This window comes from Argiope bruennichi, chromosome 9 (genome assembly GCF_947563725.1).
Source record: "Argiope bruennichi chromosome 9, qqArgBrue1.1, whole genome shotgun sequence".
NCBI lineage: Eukaryota > Metazoa > Arthropoda > Arachnida > Araneae > Araneidae > Argiope > Argiope bruennichi.
This window is the reverse complement of record NC_079159.1, coordinates 84,105,609-84,124,666: the sequence shown is the minus strand read 5'-3', so window position 1 is coordinate 84,124,666 and position 19,058 is coordinate 84,105,609.

Genomic DNA, 19,058 nt, shown 5'->3' with positions numbered 1-19,058 from the left:
AAGATCCACTCCATAGTAAATCATATTCATAAATACCAAGACCTTTTCAAGACCACACAAGAACTAATACTAAAATTCCACTTGTCAAAATCAGGCGAAATTGTTCCCACATAAGTGCAGTACCCTAAAGAACCAAAGAATCACGTTCTCAGGAAGGAAATAAAAACCGCAGGACAATTTTTGCTTATATATTTATACATGTTATATAGATGTTCACAATGCAGTTTTTCAATTTTTTCCTTTTTAATTGGTAATATCATTTCTCTATAAGTTCAACTTATTATCACAATTTGTTTTTAGGTATTCTAGTGCTTTCCGTTTAGTTATTACTTCGCCAAAACATTAAATAGGGTCGTATAGATTTGACACCGACGGGATTCTCTCTGGAGATCCTTGGAATGCTTGTCGTCTCTTTCTTTCTTTTATCCTCTTTTTTTCCTTTTTTCCCCCTTCCATCTTGTGCTCATCCAACTGGTTGGATAACTCAGTGTTATAGGCACCAGTGCAACAGGATGGAGTTATGTCATGTAATTTCGAAGTATTCAAAAATGAGTCATCTTAGAATAATGGATGATTCACATATCGGCATGCTTTGCTACATTTGAAATCCTTCCATTTAATGTCTATTTTTTAGAAAATTTATTATTTTAAAAGTCTATTGGTTTCTACATTGTTTTCTAATTAATACAATTGTGTGACACGAAAAAGAAAACAAAGTTTGAATCTAATCATTTTAACTATTACTTCCTCAAAAAAATACAAATTCAATCAAGAATTTAAATTCAGAAAAGTTAATTCTTACCAGATTAATAATTGACCACACATACAGCTCACACATAAACATTTGCTGTTTGGGGAACCTGCCCCCGATGTACTGTATGTCAATGTTATGACGGTTCCTCACTTTTTAATAGAAATATCCACAATTTAATAATGAACGCATTCGCTGCTTTCATTCTCCCAACATCAAATTAAAAGGTATCCTTCATAATGTCATCATCCCCATCTTTTTACCTTTTTTAAAAATGATTGGCTTTTCTTTTTGATCTTATCCTTAAATAACTTTTAGATTGTTTTTTACCATACGACTACTTTTAGCAAATTTTACAGGTTGTCAAGTTCTGGAAAATGATGCAATTTAGAAACAAACTTTTCAAATAAGATGAACTCTCACCATATGTTTGGCGCAGTTTAATCATAAAAGGATCTTTTACCAATAAACTCCATCAAACCAAATTAAACCAAAAAAGCTAATTCTATAAACTCATTCTAAAGCAAATAAATATTCATATTCAACATATAATTTAACAAATATAAATTCCATGGATGTTGCCATGCGTAATAAAATAAATTTAACTCAAATCATATAAGATCCACAAGTAACTTTCCTTCTAAAAGTAATTTATTCTAATTTCACCACGATTTTAATTATCTGAAGAATAAATTCGAAGAAGATAAGAAAAGTTGATTATTTTCTTAAATGATATTTTGACTCACTTTAATATTCGACCTATAAACTATTTTTAAACTCAAACAAGTTAACGACTTCTTTTATTTCCTGACGCTTCTGTTCGTCATCGTTCTATTCAGTTCTTAATGATGTAGGCGTCAGAACTTCAAAATACAAAATTCAATTAGAATTCCTTCAAACAGGATGATGATGAAAATTCTTTTCTTTATATTCTGCAATCTTCTTCAAACATAAACCTCCATCGTAATTAAATTTTGTGTATTGTGATCTTTTTCTTCATATTTATTTTTTCCCCTTTGCTGAGGGTTGTCAATAATGACCCTAATGTCACTACCACATTCTGGTCTTTAATATCATCACCCTGCCACATTCTATCCTTTTGTGATCCTGTCATCCCACCCTCTTCCTTCCTCCAATCGTTTCAGCCGAGGACAAAGGATAATAGCTATATCTACGCGTTGGTAATAATGCGCAGGAAGTTCTTACAGTTAAAATCGCTCTGCGCAGAATTATGATGGCTAATGGGTAGATGGTGAACCGGATTGAAGGACAATGCTCATTAAGATAATATAGGAAGTAATAACGGGGACGGATCCCTTTCGATTAGATGCTCAATTTTCCTTTGTTATGAACGGAAGCTAAGATTGTCCTTTGAGTACGGAAGCTAAGATGCACTTTAATTCATAATTAAGACGATCTGTTTGATATGAAATCTCTGGAGATGTTCAAATTCACATTTCAATTTATTTTCACATTTATTAAGGCATCAGTCTAGTCAGTCGACTTAAAGAAACTTGAAAGTTTGTCTTCTAATTGGTTTTGATTATATTAGCAATAACTGTTTTTCCTAATTTTTTATTCATTGTATTAGGGAATACTATTTTATCTATTTGTTTCCCCGAAATATTAAGAAGGAAAGTTAAAATATTGAATAAATAATAAGCCTAAACGGATACAATCCTAATATGTAGATTGTCAATAAGAAGACAGACCATTTAACTACATAATGATTTTTTTTTTTTTTTTGCAAATAAATTCTAGTCATTTAAAGTGTATGTACACACTTGAAACTTCGAAAATCGTTCAAAATATCGAATATTTGTTTATTGCTTAATAATGTTCTCTGATCCTTTAGCTTTCAAACGATACCAAGATGCTGTCGATATTCGAAATATTTCTCGAGTTATATTTATTTTTCTTGAGGTGCTTTCATTAAAACCTCTAGTTAAGGTTTTTTTTAAACTCATTTTATGAAGAATGATATTTTTCCACCATGTTGCTTCATTCAAACAATCATAACTAAACAAGAAATGAACCAAATACAGTTATTGATATATCAAAATGATCTGTATGAAATAGCGGATGTTTTGTGCCTCAATCAAAGTTATATTCATAGAAATAAGTTTTTAATAGCTATTTAAAAGTTAAAATGACAGAAAAAATCTCGCTTTTTCTATTCATTGTTGATGAAAAAATTGTTAAAAAAAACTATATATTTTTATACCTTGATTGAGACAGACAACATGAAGACTAATATTAGGCATCATTTCCAACTAGAATTGTGTGTCTGTACAAATTAGAATTTAAGATATCATGTTTCAAAAAAATATGCTAATTAGCTCATTAAATATTAATTAATTAATTAATAATTAGTGTAGTATTGTTTTTTCTCACTGAAATGAGTTTAAACATATATTAATGACCTACTGTGAAAAAACTAGATTTTTAAAGTTAAAATTTTTTAAAACTCCTCTAGTGTGTACGTACACCTTAAGCAGAATAACAATAGACTGAAAAAAAATGATGAATGCGAACATGAAATAATTTCTTGCTCAATAATTAAAAGAGGAGACATTGGGAATGTGATGTCAAGGATTATAAATTCAAATATAAGTGGAAAACTAATATTTATTATAGTTGTTATAAACAAATTAATGCATTTGTGCCTTATAAAGAAAATTATTTTTTATAAGACATACAAATTATACATGAGATTAACTTTTCATTGTTTTTTCTGTGTCCAAAACGATGAAGTTCCAATTATTTCTACTATACAGAGAAAGCTGAAAGAGCTTCAATTAGATCCAGAATCATTCGATTTGAATTTAATTAAGTATTGAAAAATAAAATTAGTCACCTCAAATTCTGTTGCATAAGTAGCAAAGAAATGTTGCAGCTAAATATTAGTATGGTAAATTCAATTTTTTGAATTTGAAAAATATATAAAAATTCTTTTTTGTTTCAATTATTTTCTGAAAGGTTTATGATAAAAAAAAGTAGAATTAATTAATTTATTAATTAAAAATCTTTTTAAAATTTTAATTAATAAAACTTCGAATTCGAATTTCAAAACAAATAGTTCTGAGGAGCATATTTCCATCCTCTAAAATAAATATGTGCCTGAGGTCTGATAGTTTTAAATCAAGTGGTCTAGCCTATAGAGCGCCAACATACTGACATAAAAGAAGAGACATATACATACTCATATTTTGTTATTTGTTGATGACAACTGTAAAAATATTAAATAAATTCCTTCTAAATTAGCTTTCAACAATCAAAGAAAATCACTTAATCAAATACTTGAGGCGATAATAGTTAGAATTTCAATATAACAATTAAATCTAACTTACAGAGCATAAGTATATATACAAATGCACACATTTCAACTTTAGTGTTAGTAAAAATTAGTTCGTAAAAGACACTATATGTAAAGATGACAGAATATTTTAAAGATCATAGTTTTTATTCTAATTAAATAAATTCTTTTAAAGCCAGTAAAAACCGTTTCCAAAAAAGTATTTTAAAAACTGAGACAGAATTATCCTGAAGATAAAGTTATTCAAAGTCTAAGAGTTGCTTAGGAAAGGAATATCAGTACATTTCCTTATTTAAAAAAACCGATTGCATTAAATTCTAAAAGTAATAAAAATTAAAGGGAAAGAAGGCAATAAAAATTGAAGGATTAATACCATTGAAAATATATAATTTTTTTTTTTTTTTGACATGATATAAAAATATTTTTGATGGAATAATGTGTTCTGAATTTGCTGCAGGTAAGCTATAAAAGTTTAGCTAGTTTTTAATTAACAGAATATTTGATTAACTTTCATACATTGAAAAATGGACCGACTTTTTTTTTCTCTCATCTTCTCTACTAATAATAAAATAAAATATGCATATCTGCTGCTTACTGCTCCACGTTTTCTGTGATGATACATTATTTCCATACTTTGTTCAGGCATTAAATGTTTTTCTTACGATGCTTTTAAATTTTGTTTATGTATTTTCAACGAAAATTGTTTTGTCTTCACATGAACAATGCTTCTTATATCAAAAGAAACGATGTGTGTGTGTGTGTGTGTGTGTGCGTGTGTGTGTGTGTGTGTGTGTGTGTGTGTGTGTGTGTGTGTGTGAGAGAGAGAGAGTGTGTGTGTGTGTGTGTGTGTGTGTGTGTGTGTGTGTGTGTGTGTGTGTGTGTGTGTGTGTGTGTGTGTGTGTGTGTGCGCGTGTGTGTGTGTGTGTGTCTTGGCGCTTTACAGGCCAATTCGTTGCATCTCAGAATGATTTTTTAAATTTTTTATTAGAATTTTAATTACTAAAAATAAAACTAAATTTTGCTCTTTTTTTCCTAAAAAGTAGTACAATATAAAAATTATTTTCAAATTATCATAAAATTCAAAAAAATATCTTCCCATTATTTTTACTATATAATATGTTTTCTTATTTAAAAACTTTTTTTAAAAAAACATTTAAATTTTATTTTGAAAAATATTTTAATGTTGAAATGAAACAGAAATCGTTTCCATTGTTACTACCAAAATTTCATCCTGGGTTGTTTTTCCTTGCTGATGATCAACAAATGAAGATTGAACTCGTTTTTCCTGGCAGAGTGGGTTTCAATACAAGACAAATTTTTAATAACATTTTTGATATTTTATTATACTTGGAATGAGGATTTAGTCTCAGAAGTGACTGTGTTTTAAAATGTGGTTATTTTTAAGCACTGCTGCTCTTTTTCTGTGGTACAATTGGAAGCATAAAGATACAGACAGCAAATTAGGAAAGGGCATGTAATAACCTTTTGAAATGGTATGGGTTATACTGTTATTAAAATTTTAATATAAATATTTTGCTGGAAAAGCATTAAGAACAAATTGATAACCATTAATCCCTGCGAATTAACCGGTTGTCAAAGGTGGTTAATAAATACTAAGTGTGAAAAGTTTAGTTTAAAATGGCCTGATTATTTAGAAGAAAATGTGGATACGTAGCCACATCTTTTATTTATATTGAAATTAAATAGACCGCAAAAAATACACAGTCCATTATAAATTCTTAAAAGGACTTTTTACCCTTCAGCTTATATTTTCTTAAAAGTGAAAAAAAATATAGCTCTATTAGTAATTGAAATAGCATTAATTTTTTTCAATTACTTGCAGAAAGACTTATATTAAGCAATTGAAATACCAATCGTACAAATAATGTTAGTTTTTTTCTGAAAATCATTTTACCTGTTACAAAGTATGAACAGTTCTGACATTTTGGAAGCAGTCGAAATATTAAATAACTAAATAAATACTTTTATCTCTAATCATTAAAGAATATCAAATCTTTAAAGTTCCAAAAAATATCCTTAAAATAATTTTATTAATATTCGCAAGCTTTAACCTTTTACATCAAAATTGGATTAAATTCCTTCGTCCACTCGGTGAAAAACATTTACTTAATGGAAAATAATTCCGGCAACTCAGAAATCCGAAATGAGAAAACAAACTCTGGAATGTCTTTAAATGGCGAAATAACATTCCTAAAATATTTTTAACAACATTATTTGAAGTTAATATCCAACAAAATAAAAGCTAAATCTTCAGTTATGACATTTTTGCTTTCTTTTAAAAAGATAGATATTACGAATTTTCATGAAGTAGTAAATGAAAATTCGATGTTATTGAAAGAATGCTATTATTCTGTAAAATAAAAAGAAAGTTGTAAATGATTTTAACCATGCACTTTTTATCTTTATTTTGAAGAAAAGATGGCATGCTTTCTTTATTAAATATTGAGGAATTTTGTACAGCTGAAAAGATGGAACATTTTATATTTTATTTTATCTGCATTAAACAATTTTAATTATTATTCAATTATTTATTATTAAAAATGAAGTATTGAATAAAATAATATACATTCAAAATGTTCTACTTTGATATCAATTCATATAGCAACGTATTTTGTATAACTTACGTCCATAAATTCAAAGAGACATTTTTAGATTATATAGAAATTATTAACTGATAAATATTTTTATTGATTTGTGCATTTCCACATAAAGCTATCGCTAAGAATAAGCTTTTTGTGGAGGAGTGAATGTTTAGTTTTTTCTCACTAACTTGCTGTCGAACTGTTTTTTTTTTTTTTTTTTGTCAGAACGCACAATAAATTATGAGAGAAAAAAAAGCGAATATATATATATATACAGCTTTCGATGCTATATGGACTAAATCAACAGCAGCACCGGCGGGAACTGTGTCCTAATTGAGTCCTAAGGGCTATCACCGACCACGGAACAACCCTTCCCGTCCGCATCGATGGGAGGAGATGCCCCCACCTTTTCATGTACTCTCCAAGGTGGCAAGAACCAATCACCACCATCCTCATACCGAGAATTATTAGAATTCCTCCGGGGGAATTATTAAATAGTATAAGTAGACCATAGACCATGGAATGAAAAAATTTCGATAATTGAAATCAATTATATATATATATATATATATATATATATATATATATATATATATATATATATATATATATATATATATATATATATATATATATATATATATATATATATATATATTGTTTCCAATAGCATGCCAAACTTTTTTTAATTTAAATAACCAGTTCATATGTAGGTAAGATTGAAAAATATTTATATATAGTCAGTATGTGATTAGTATCTAAATATTTTCTTCGGAAAAAAAAAGATCTTACATAAGAAAACTGCCGATCGAAGCTCAGTCTTTTAGATGTTTCATTCAGTATAAGCTTTACAACTCCGAATTAGTCGTGATCGGAATTCTAGATCTTTTTTACCATATGCTTCGAACAAAACTCAACTATTCTATCTGTATTATTGAGGGCATATACTAAAAGCGATATACAACTTTTCTACGTAATTCAAAATAGAAAAGACACTATCCTTAGTGATTCTTGCTTCACAAATAGTCTGACAAAGAGATGTCTTTTGTTATAAACGATACATTTCCAATCCCCTTTCACCATTGTCTGCGACAATCGATGATGCTTGTCTTCCGTAGTCTCTGAAAGTCTAATTGTCTCTGAAAGTTCTAAAGCGTTCAGCTGTTTCAAACTCATCTCTGATTTGATGGATTACTACGGAAATCTCTCTGAAATTGCCTTTGCTTTGACTTTTGATAAATGAAAAATCAACTTTAAACTTACTTCACCTGTTTAATTATAAATCTTTTAGATGAGCAGAATTCCCTACTTTCCACTAAATCATAAAGATAAAATGGTTAATGAACTCGTTGCTCACGATTAGCATTGTTACGTAGTAGTATAAAATAGCAATAAATTTTATTCAGAGTTGTATGAAAATCAATAAAATTAAAGAAAGGAATAAGTATAAATTATATTGGCCTGATGTATATAATGATATTTATAACTTGGTTCAAATATGGATGCATTGCCTATTAAGGAAGGAGGATATAATAGGGATAGAGACCATGTCATTGCAGTTACTTACCGTTTTGAAGTTGTGAATATAGACATGCTACGAATAACTCAACTTCTATTTGATCGACTACATAAGCATATTCTCTACTTAATAGGTCAAATATCTGGAAGGTTGAAAGCAATATATATTCTCCGCAAAGATGACATGTGATGATCTGTAACAAATATTTTTAGGGAACGATATTCCTGGATTTCAACTTGTATTCCTAGTTGAAGACTGGTAAACAAAGATCAGAAAACAAAAATTGAGCGAGATAAGATATAGCGATTTTTTTTCCAAGGTATGATAAAAATGTGGAACTTTTTACTTATATTGTTCCTGAAATTGAAACGAGTAAAGTGGATAAACAAATAAATGAGCTTTTAAATTTCAACCCCATCGAAGACAGCAATATCGAGATCAATTAACGTTTTTGTGAACAAAAGAAAGGCATCTATGTATAGCATTCAAAGAATTAATTGCTGTGGTCGGCACCAATAATTTTCCAATGAAGCAAACTATTGATTTATTTCAGTTTATTGGAAATCTATTAGAATGTAAGAATCATGTATCTTTAAACAGTAAAATCTAACAATGCCATTTTAAGGTAATAGGTTTTGGCATAAAGATTGCATCAATTATGTTATAAAGAGTGATTAATAAAACCAGTATAAATACCTTTCAATAGAGAGGGAGGTATCAATAAATATCGCATATAATTTTGAACACTATAACAAGAAATGTAATCGACAACAGTATGAAACGGAAATTAAGATATTATAATTTTAACACTTTTCAACCTAACTGCCATTCATGTCGAGATATTTGTCCCAATGCTACATCAAGTTGAAAATCTCGATTTCAGGGACTCCAGAAACCATCGACCTATTTGGAGTAGTCATCTGAGTCAAGCTTCTAGCCGCCGAGGAACCTTTTCATGGATCTGTGGTGGCAACTCATCGTACAGAATAAAATCAGATTTGAATGTCGGAGACAACTCAACTCTTGTTTCGAATCTTGTATATTCAGTTTACTTTCTTACTACATAATTTCGTTTTTGATGCGCGTCAACTGAGAATCCAAATATATCTTCATGTAAATAGTTATATAAATGAGTGATTGTGTTGTAAATAAAATTAGTATTTTTCTAAATCGCCTCATCAAAATGGATATCTAAAACATACACAACACATTCATTTTTCCATAGATCCAAATGATTTTCCATAGAATGAAAATCCAAAACTCCACCCTGAATAGTGGGTGCTTCAAAACTTCCCAACCGAATCATTACAGTTTTGCAGGAACTGGTACAAAGCTACAAGGAAACTGCTTAGACAAGCACGTTTTGCTTTGACGCCAAGGGCATCGCCATATGCACACAAAATTTATGCCAAAGAGGAGGATCACAGTTTGACCTTGGAACTTATTATTCAGCATGTTAGATGTATCTGTAAAACTCTTTTCCTTACTATAAAACTAGCTGCTCAGAGAAGCAACTGACTACTCAGGGACTGTGTGGATTCCCAGCTTTTCCACCAAATCATTGTACTTTTGCACAAATTCGTAAAAAGTTGCAAAAGCTGTTCAGACAAGCATATTTATTTGTCGCCAAGGATGTCCCCTGTATGGTCTCCAAATTTATCGCCAAAGCGGGGAATCACTAACCTGGCTTTGGAAATCATCCAACAAAATTATCCGTAAAATTCTCTTCCTTATAAAACTAACTTCTCAGGGAGGCAATATTACAAATTCCTAACAATATATTTAATTTTTGTAATGAAATTCAAACCATTTTATTGTAGCATTTGTTTTCGGTACTTGTCTGTTGTAACAAAGACCAAAAAGTGCCAAATAAAAATTCCGCCAATTTGGCAGTTTCAATTGTTTTGTTGTTTCTAATGGCATTTATCATAGACAAGCCCACTGACTTTAGAAGGTAGTGATTTTAAGCCAAGGGTGCGTCGCTTGTTTTTTCAGTAGCGTAATCTAAGGCCAACAGGATGACTTAGCTACACTCACATCACAACCCTTTTCACGGGGCAGAAATTTCATTCACAGATCGTAATTTAGACCTGAATCAGAGAACGATCACCCTGATACAGTACCCCCAGTGGTATTATTCTCGACATGAAAAACTTTGTGAACACGACAAGTTTATAACTGCGCCAGTCACCCACACACTGGGAGTCTTCGACCGACAGGGTTCGAACTCCCTACCCAAGTGAGGCGAATCCAACGTCCTATCAACCAGGTTATCCCAGCCATCGTTTTAAGTCTATAGCATGTGATTCGAACGCTCAAAATTGTTCGTAATAAATAATAATACACTTGAATATATTTTTATAATTTGGCGAAACTTTTTCTTGGAGCTTTTTGGTCGCTTTTAAAACCAATAAGTATCTTTTATTCCACTATTGAACGTTAAAAGAAATTCTGTTTATTGTTTGAGCATTTTATGTGAGTGGTAGGAAAAGGAGTTACTCTTCCTTGGAAGAAAATGTCCAATAAGAATAATTATTTTGTTGAGGGAATTATAAAAATTTAAGTTAAAAGATTTTATTAAGATTAAACACAATCAATATTCCAGGTGAAGCAGCTGGTCACCAAAGCAGCTTATTTAAAAACAAAAGAAAATTTTTGCATAAAACGACGGCTATTTCTTTTCAACAAAATCCTTTTCTTAAGTAATAAGTTAATGAAATGTTTTATCGAAATTGACTTTTTTATTTCCCAGGCAATATGCTAAACAAAAGCATAAAATATTGTGAGAATACGAGAATACAGTAAAAAGAATGCAATTCATTTCCTGCTAGCTTTTTGAGATCATTTGTTTTGAGCACTTTTTTTTATTAGATTTACTGTTCACTTAGCAAAATTTGAATATACAGTGATAAAAAAGAGATCCCAAAAGTTTGAATGTCAAATGAATTGAAAAGTTGCAACGTATTTGCTTCTGTTTATTTTCTTTCTACAATATCCTCTGCAGAATTTAAATTGAAAAATTGTTCTAATACAGTTACAGCATCACTAGGGAATTCGCAAGAACATTTATTGAAGAGGGGGAAAAGGAAGAATAGAGTAAAAAAACGTGAAAAGCAAATATAATCTCCGAATAAATGTTCCTCCTTTTTCTGGTTCCCCATTGGCGAATGTTCATTTCACGGGAAAAATCTTTTTGAATCCATCACTTCTGTTACAACTTTCCCGCAAAACAAGAGAGAAATTGCTCCCCAAAGGGATTTTACTTTTCTACCTTGGGGAAAATGAATTCTAAATCTTTTCCCTATTTCACAGCAAAGGAATTCAAGTGAAGAGGAAAAGGCAACCGAAGTATTTTTCCGAGTACCAAAGAAGAACTTTTCATTTACCTGTCTCGTAATACAATTCACATCCCATGCAACCTGGCAACAAATGATAAACAAGTGCTATGTGGTATTCTGAAAGAAAGTGAAATGAGTTTGCAGGGAGTCTGGGGTTTTGGTTGCAGGGAGTTTGAGGTTTTATCCGTTGATTTTATCCTCGTTCTCAAAAGGTTTAAATTCTGAAATATACTGAGTGTGTGGAAGAATATATATTCTATTTCATAGCTTATTGGAACCAAAAAAATCCATTTTTTATTTATTCTCAAGTTTAAACTTTTTTCATTTATAATCCGAAGAAAAGTTTCTAGCTATCAACGATTCAATTCAAGATGCAACTCGCTTTTATATCAAAACAAGTTTGGAACTCTATATTAATTCAATACAAGTATTTTTTTAGCTCCATGTTTATTGCATTTTTTGATTAAATTTCTATTCTTATTGCTTATATTAAATTAAAACAATTTTGAATTTCCAGAGGGCTTATTTATTTTCACAGAAACAACAGGAAGAAAACATGAAATTTGGAAGTAAATTTTAATAACCTTTTGCTTTATTTTCTAGAATGTAAAGAAAAAAAATATATCCACTATTTTTTTCACTTCGAACTTATTATTCATTCTTTCATACTTTTTTTAGTATCCATTTACAAATAGAAGCCCTCGTGGTTGAATTTAGGAGTCTTGATGGAGTAAAGATTTTCAATTTTCTATCCTGTCTAGCTGGAGCACAATTTTATCAGGACAAAAAAATGATATCAGACCAAAATGTTTGGTTTGGTTTGGTTATATTAATGTCCCGTTTGAAGCAACACTAGGGCTATTTTGGGACGGACCTCGTAATTTCGAACCGCGGTCAGATGACGAGGGCGACACCTGAGCTGGATAAAAAATGATATGAATGGATAAAAAATGAGCTGGATATGAGCTGGATAAAAAATGATATGACACCTGAGCTGGAAAAAAAATGATATCAAACCAAAATGTTTGGTTTGGTTATATTAACGTCCCGTTTGAAGCAACACTAGGGCTATTTTGGGACGAACCTCGTAATTTCGAATCGCGGTCAGATGACGAGGACGACACCTGAGCTGGCACCCCCCTCTCCACACCACACCAGCGGGAGGACGTTTGGTCATGACGGATTTAACGTGTAACATATCCCCTTACACGACGGTTCTACGGTGGAATCGGGTCACGAACCTGAAACCCTCCGGTTCCGAAGCCGAGACCTTGCCACCAGGTCACCGCGGACCGCTCAGCACAAAATATATCTCGTCTTAAATAAAATGGTAGTACGATGACCTGACTTATAATCAGTCTCCTTTGGTGACCAGCTGATTTACTTAGTTAATTGGCTGCTAAAGAATTTTAATAACTCTTAAATGACGAAAATTGACTATGAGTAACACATCCAATTTTGTTTTCTAAAATGTTATAAGAATGTGAATAAAGCACTAATTGCTGTTACTAACAGGATATTAAATCAATTCACAGATTATGCATGGCTGCACGAATGCTGAAGAAAAACAAAAATAAGATTATGTTTTTCTCTATTTGATTGACTGTATATAAATAGAAATAAATACAGGGTGTTCATTAATTATTGTCGGGGTTTCCGTACCTCATAACTTTTGAATAAAAAATATTACGCAAAAACCGATTACGTATTCGTAAATTACAACTCAAAGAATTTTACGTGGCAACAATGCGATCTTAGCGCATTTGCAGTCTGGGTAATTATGACGTCATAAATAAAAGCGATCGTGCAAGAAAAAGCAATGTGGTGGTTTTTCGAAACTAAATCAGTCATAACTTCTCAACGTCACTTCAGGACCACGTAAAAGAAAGATCCTCCTTCGGATAATTCTATCAGACGCTGGTTAACACAATTTCAGGAAACTGGTAGCGTTCTACACCGAAAGGGAGTGGGAAGACCGAGCAACAGATATAACACCGCTGGACTTCTTTCTATGGGGGTTTGTCAAGAATATTGTGTACAAGACCCCTGTGCCCTCCCTTGATGAACTGAAGCGCAGAATTGTTACTGCGATTCAAAATGTTACCCCACAAATGCTGGAGAACCCGTGGAGGGAAATCGAATTTCGTCTCGATGTGTTACGAGCCACGAAGGGCAGCCATATGCAAATTCATTAATCTTTTTAATATCATTAATAAAATTCTTTGAGTTGTAATTTACGAATACGTAATCGGTTTTTGCGTAATATTTTTTATTCAAAAGTTATGAGGTACGGAAACCCCGACAATAATTAATGAACACCCTGTAGAATAAATAAAATCTTTCATCTTTGATTCCCAACAATCGAAGAAAACCAAGTGTTTAAATATTTCATGAAACTATGACAGGGTTCGAATTTTCGTTTAAATAGTTTAAAGTGATATGTAGTAGATTAAATAAAAAAAAATTTAAAAGATTTCTAAAATTCAAGACTTTTGTGTAATGAAATATTTGGACATTGTTGCGGGGAAATGCCAGATCATCGTTTTTTAATTAATCAAAATTATGATCAAATTTTCAAGAAAATGGCTTCAAGGTGAGCATTTCTATCCACCAAAGTGGGTATATACGTTAACTTTCGTAGCTCTAGATGAATCTGGTCATTGGTTTGTCTTGTACATACACACACACTCCAACACACACACTGAACATTTATCACTTTTTACATGTTGATTTTTTTATTTATTGTACTGTGCCCGAATAATAGTAGCGCAGGAATATTAAAACATGAAATATCTTCTATAAACTCGGTGATGATTTGCAGAAAAGGCATTTAAATGTAAAAAAAAATTATTACGCATTTTTTACAAGATATTATGAAACAGACATCCGAATATGTTCAGTTCAACCAATTCTCATTCTGTTGTTTATTTATTAAACTCCCGAAGTTCCAAACTCGCATGGTTATACGTCTGGATGCTATCAATTTCCTTGGTAAAGATCAAAATAAGATTGCCAACTCTTAATTAAAGACCTTCAGTTAAAACGGGATCAAGGTGATTTAAATGTTACATTTTCATATAAATCGCAAATGCTATAAAAAGCCGCCTAATTTCTTCGAGGAACATTATTAAATGTTTATACCCAAATGCAGTTGAATTTTCACTTCCACGCAACTTTTAATCAATTAATGTTAACTTATTATAACGTGTAAATACTGACTTTAATGTAATTAAATAGCCATTTGCAGCATTAGTAACCAGCAGGAGTAGTCTTCCCAAAACTTTCTCGCATAATTTTTAATAAAGATCCCAGAAAACCACCTTATTGGCGTACAATAGTTACGAAATATTAACTTTTGAAGGGAATTTATCATTTTTATTAAATCTATCGTGCCATTCTTGACGATTACTTACGATTAACTCCTGCGATGCGATTAATAGTATCCAAAAATCGAATTCGGATTTTAGACAAGCTTTTCCTTGCAGCAGAAGCAGAAATGAAACACACAATAAAAATTGTAGTCACAAAATTCCATACCAAATTTCACATATTTATGTCATTACGTTTTTCAATTATCGCGTTTACATATTTCTAAAAGTACAGACCGACAGACTGTCAACCCCCTTGTCGGATTTCATTCAAGCATAGTGAAAAGTACATAATAATTCAAAAACAAACAAAAAACTTAAAAATACATAAGCTTTGAAACGATATTTACATTACACTAAATTACTACTTTTTCTGAATATTTTTTTTTTTTTGCTATAAAACTGTATTATCATTAAAATGAGCCCTCACATTTAAATAACGATGAATCTTTTCAAAATTGTCAATTTAGAATCGTATTTTATAGTCGAAATAAAGAGATTTGAACGGAAAATAATAATCTCTGGAGTCGATTTAACTATCAAAAATAAAATAATTCTGTCTGGAGCTCAACAAAAATATACAAAAAATTAAAACAGAATTTTCTTTGTCTCATTTTCTGAAAATACAGACACTTGTATTTACCCTGATTTTTATCTTAAACTTCATTACGTCATGTCTGTGAATAAAAAAATATTTTCTTTGCTATCCAAATAAAAGGAAATCTTTTATTGAGATTTTTTTTAAATATGTTTTTTTTACACCTTATTTATTTAAACTTTTGTTATGATGCCAATGAAATTACAAAGCTTAAAGTTTTTTAAATTTTCGAAAATGAATGTTAAGTTGGTAGTTCGCTTTCAGCAAACGATAACTCAATTTGGCAATAAAAAAATATTTTCATTTGGATAGAGGGTATCATAAAGTTTAATCGAATAAAAATAAAAAGATTCAATCAAATAAATAAATCCTTGGAGAGTAGTTCTAAAAGTTACACAAGTGATATAATAAAGAAAAATCGAACTATGAATTCTTCTTTCAACCTTTTATATATTCCTGAGTGTATATAGACAGATCTTTCTAACTGCGAATTTCTCTATAAATATTGAATAAATAAAACTCGCAGTAACACAAGAAATGAAAAATGATTAACAATTAAATAATTTTTTTTTCGGAAAAAGGATAAATCTTTAAAAAAAGAAGAATAAAATACATATTATAAAATGAATTTTTCATAGATGAAAGCTGGGAAGGAATAAATAAAATCTGTAATTAAAAAAAATCTAAATACGAATACATTTAAATATGATGTTTAAAAAAAGTTTTGTTTTCAGTTCAATGTTTAAAATATGCTAATCTTTTACGGTTTTATAATATAATCAAATTACGTATTTTCCCTAGACGGTAATAAAATGGCGTAAAATGTAATTAATAAGGACAATAAATGTAATTAAATGGCGATAAATGTAAGTAATAAAGTAAGTAAATAAACACAATAATTAGAAAATATGCTTTTTTTAACATAGCATGTGTCAATATGTAGTGTTTTATTTCAAAAGTTCGAAAAAACATTGGATAAAAAATTGTTCTCCTTTTTCATTTTCTTGTATGCGAAATATATAAATGAATTGAATTATGAATGTTCGTTTACGTTATTTGTATGAATCTTCAAATTTTAGACGTCTCAATTCGAAAGAATTATTCTTTGCAACGTGTCTGCTTACTTTGTGTTAGAACTTTATAACTAAAAAAAAAAAATAGTTTGTGTTAATTTAATTTATAATATAATCAATCCACATTTAGAAATTGCGTATCTATAACAAATTTATTGTAAAATTTATCAGTAGGAACGTTTTAAATGAACAGGTGAAAGCAATGATCCGAAATCAAAATCAGATATAGAAAATTTTGTACCTTATCTTTAAGCTGAAAAGGGAATTAACTTTTCAGCGTCCATTAAACGGTTTTATTTTAAACTTATACCGGAATTTGCTTCACTAAATCCTTTTTATTTAACTTGACTTGTTTCGGTTTTTTGTTAATTTAATTTTTATAATGATGGAAAGTTAATTTCTTTTCTCTTTTTCTTTCTGGAAAATTCTCTTTTTTTATGATAATGATGATGAAATAAAACTTTAAATTTCGTACAATTATGCCCTGAAAACAAACATATAATGTTTCCAAAACTTACTTTCAGATAAATCGACCAATAATAAATTTATCTCAATCAGTCATGTCGTTTGATAGGGAATAAAAAATTGATTACGTTATTTCTAATAATTATAATAAGAGTGAAATATATTGAGAGCTAAAAATAATAAATATAATAAAAAATGAATAACTATATTATCCATCTAAGCTAGATTATAATGGATTCCCTGCGTATACTGCATATAATAACTAATAAAAATTAATTATGTCTTCAAATAAAAGGTGCCAACATAAAAAACACCATTAATAAAAGATAAATTTTCTTTTTAATAAATTATATTTAAAACAGGAAATTCCAATCAAAATAATACATCTAATTCAAAATGGAAATTTTCTATCAGTATAATACATGTAATAAAAAAAAGAAAATTTCAATCAATGGCTGAATTCAGTTAAAAACTAACTCGATTAAAATTAGAAATTTCGAACATAACTAATACATCTAAACAGAATAGAAAATTTCAATCAATTTAATACATCTGATACAAAATATTTATTACAAACTTTTTATTTTACAGCAGAGCAACAAATTATTATAAATCAGAATCCTGGCTTTAGAAGAACATAAACAAGTATTAGCTTTTCTCTATTTATCTTAGTTTTTTTACAAAAATACAAATTTAATTGAATAATTCAATACCCAAAATATTTCTAAACTTCTGTTTATTTTCCTAACTTTCGATTCGAGGAGCTTCAAAGACAATTTACTGAAGTATAATAGGAATTTGGGACACTAAATGCTTACATAAAATTTAATCTGTCACTAAATCATGCCATGCTTTTGGATACTGCATTTTGGAAAAATTTTACTTCTAAAAAAACCCATATCTTTTAATGTGGGTTCGTTGGTAAATTTTAATAACAATCTTTCTCAGTTCAGAGTTTACATCAGATTTTCCATTTCGTGGTTGAATGCGTTTTCTAAATTGAAGCGCAAAAACTCTTTTTTTTAATAACATAAAGAAGTGTTTGCTTGGCAAAAAGAAAATGGAAGTTGATTTTTTTTCTTTCTTTTTTGAAAGTCTTTTTTTTTTCCCTTCTATGAATATCTTTGGGACGCTCATCAAAACATTCTTTCTAGTAAGTGAATTGGGGTTAAGAATAAAAAAAATTTATAACAAAAGAAAACTTTAGTCTACAAACAAACTTGCCTTTAAATCTAAAGTATTTGGAAAACTCTCCAGATTTTGAAACAACTTGAGAGTTAGTTGGTCTCCGATGGGCAAACTTGGAAACTTAAGTAAAGATTGGATTAAAATATATTTGATCTCCTTCAGTAAATATTTGACTAATAAGAATAAATTTTATGAATAAAATGCCCTTTATTCATAAAATTATCAAGAGGAAAGAAATTGTACTATTATAAATTGTACAATACGTAATAATAAAGGAAGAAAGACGGCTCAAGAAAAACAATTCCTAACTTTATAAAATATTAGCGTAATAGAAGTTTCGAATTCCAAATCAATGCCATTTGAAGTTGATACTGAAATTAAATAATTCGCCTTCATTCCAATGATAATCATGCTTCTCACAAGAAGATTACAGTAGGATCTGCAATCACCATGAGAATTCAATCATAGTTCTCGTCACAGTATTGTCGTGGTAATTGTCATTCAATTATCTGGAATGCTACAGTAGCAGGAATATTTGTCTTTGAGGTTATATAGTTAATACATTTTGTGAAAGGTGTTTCTATATTAATCAAGCACTTGAATTGTAATACCATTTTTCCCAACAATAGCAATATCAGTAGATAAGAAATGTTAAATTCAAGAATTCTATGAATCTTACCCCACATTAGTATTTATTTAATTGCATGTTATTAGAAATGCTGTAATAAAAACATGCATGCAAAAAATAAAAACATAGTAATACATAGAAAATAAAAATACAGTGCAAGCTGAAAAAGTATTATCTCCACCATAGAACTTAAACCTGCTTTAACTTTATT